This window comes from Hibiscus syriacus, unplaced genomic scaffold, assembly GCF_006381635.1.
Source record: "Hibiscus syriacus cultivar Baekdansim isolate YM2019G1 unplaced genomic scaffold, ASM638163v2 tig00001478_pilon, whole genome shotgun sequence".
NCBI classification, from domain to species: domain Eukaryota; kingdom Viridiplantae; phylum Streptophyta; class Magnoliopsida; order Malvales; family Malvaceae; genus Hibiscus; species Hibiscus syriacus.
Genome location: NW_024061874.1, coordinates 4,308,749 through 4,311,419, shown reverse-complemented (window position 1 = coordinate 4,311,419; position 2,671 = coordinate 4,308,749). Strand labels below are relative to the sequence as shown.

Sequence of the window (2,671 nt, the reverse complement as noted above, 5' to 3'; positions counted from 1 at the left end):
CTAACAGAACTCGTTACCTCGATGTGACGAGTTCAATTGTATTTTTTTTCTTTCCAACTTTAAATTCACATAATAATATGAAAAAAAATATTTTTTAATAAAACTTGTCACCTCGAGATGGCGAATTTTACAGGAAATATTAAATTATTGGGCCCGAAATATAAAAATTATATTTCATGAAACTTGTCACATCAACGTGACGAGTTCATCATAGAATGTAGAAGATGCCATAGATCCCAATTTAATTTTTCAGGTGTCCTATTGGGCCAAAATATTACGGTGGGTCCCCTATTGGGTAAAAAACGGTGAAACAAGGACAAGTCAGCCCACCAATTTGGCCTAACAATAGTGTTAAGGAGCCTCACTAATACAATTGGGCTGAAAATATTATAAGGTTGGCAGTGGACAGCCTTTTAGAATAGAATCTAAAAATGGTATAGATCGAGTGCTGATTTAAATACCTATTTTATTACTTTTTGTTATCATTAGATGCTGATTAGTGGAAAGTGGTAAAATAAGCTTTAAAGCTAATTAAGGACATGAGTTGTCAAACGATGACTTTACAGCATAAACAAGATATATTTTTTCAAACGAGGAAGCTTTTATATCATCAAGCATAACATTTACCTTTACGTTCTTGTTGGTAAATGTATTATTATTTTGAGGAGAAAAATAAATTTAACAACGTAATACTTATATTATACTTTGAACGAAAATACTATCTATGGTATGAGAAATTGACAATTGATTAGTTCTAATATCATAATAGATTATTCGATAACGACAAGAAACTAGCTATAGAAAGATGAAAACTAAGAGGATTGTGTTAAAAGTTAAGGAGAAGAAGAAAAAGATATAAATAGTACATTCCTTTATTTGATTGAAAAATTAACTTTACATTTATACTCTCACCTCAGCTGACCAATCAGTAACCAACTATATATGGTTTACTCAATATGGTGAATATATTTTATACAAGAAACCTTGTAAGCCCTACTTTATGATCACCATAGTTTTGAACATCCTCTCGGACCTGTTGTCTATATTCTTTAAAGCTGAACCTTCTATAAACCGAGGGCTTGCGGCAACTCTCTATCACAGTCTCATACGATGGGCAAAGGAAATATGCAGCCGAGTACCTTTCTTTTGTCGGATTTGTCACCACACAATGTTGCACACTTTTATAACGATCATTGCTCCATGCCTGCAGAACAAAAAGCCAATTATTTAGCATGAAAAGCGTCGACAAATCACTGTTGTAATTACAAATGATTTGAAATTACCTGAAATAAATCTCCAATGTTGATGAATAAAGCATCGGGATTAGGCTGAACTGCAATCCATTTGCCATCTTTCATTAACTGCAATCCTCCGATTTGGTTTTGGTGCAATACGGTGAGGAAATTGCTGTCTGTGTACGGCATTAGACCGAACAACTGGACGGGGCACGGCGGGTATCGGTTCAGCTGGAGATAGCAAGTGCTCAACAATGAATTCTCTTGGAAGAAAGTGTAGTTATGACCTGATTTCTCTGCCAAAATTTGGGCTAACTCCTGAGCAAGATTCGCAACTTTTGTGGCAAACAGTTCCACCGATGAACTTCAAACGAGATTACGGGTACTTTAGAGTTTAGACATTATAATTTATATCCAGAAATGAAATGAGTAATAATAATAGAATTAGTGCTTAGTTTTCTACATAACGAGATAAAAAGTAGAATCTCCCAAGTATGAGGAAGTGGGTCCAAATTACAATCCAGTAGTTAGTAACAATAATATAAATCATGTATTAAGAAAATGGAACCCTTCAATGAGCAAAGTTCAATGTGCTCGTCTGATATAATATTTCAAAAGTTTAGATCAGGACACTTTTTGCTACATCAATAACAAAACTATAGCTAAGCTACGCCGACATGCAATCTCAGCAGCTATATTCATTGTCTCAATCCTAAACAAGACATAAAACAAGTTGATTCTATAAACTGTCTAGCAACGAAGATTAAGGAACGTTTTGTAAGTAGCTGAAAGTGGTATTTAAGGCACCAAAGCTGGAGATATCGGTCATGGGAATGTGAAAAGCTTCGGACCATGGTAATTGCCTTAGCGAAGTAGCTGTTGGTGTTCCCCAACGGTAACTACCAGCAGAGAAATTCATGAACTTGTCTTCCCTGCACTTGTTGTAAAAAAGTCGCTTGAACACTCGCTTGCTCTTCCCTCATCTTATCGAATACGTCCCTTGAGATCCCATGGTTAATCACTTGGAAAAAAAACCCATTTAATTGCAGCCCTAGCTATCTCCTCCTTGCAACTTTCCTTCTCGACCTCGTCTTCCAGACATAACCGGCTTAGATTGATCAACGGAAGCTCACATTCCTCGACTGCGGTGGGACGGTCGAGGTCTTTCGGAGATGTCTCGGTCGTCGAGGCGTAAAGGGCCTTGTAGGTTTCATGGAATGGTGGGTCCCAATCCATCATCCCTAGGGGATTTGAGTTGAGGGAATATACAAGTTTCTTTGTCAGAATTTGGAGGCATCTACATTTATTGTATGCATACATTCATTATCATGTTTATCATCTTTCAACATTCTTCTTCCACTTTCTTTTTATTTATTATTATTTTCTCTCACTAATCCAATTATCTAATGAAATCATATGTTTTTGAATTCTAAATC

The 2,671-nt window shown here is 36.0% G+C and overlaps 1 pseudogene; it reads right to left on the bottom strand.

The window, feature by feature from the left end:
- Nucleotides 1-970: 970 nt before the first annotated feature.
- On the bottom strand, nt 971-2,471 carry LOC120126970 (annotated as a pseudogene).
- Between the last annotated feature and the right edge of the window lie 200 nt (nt 2,472-2,671).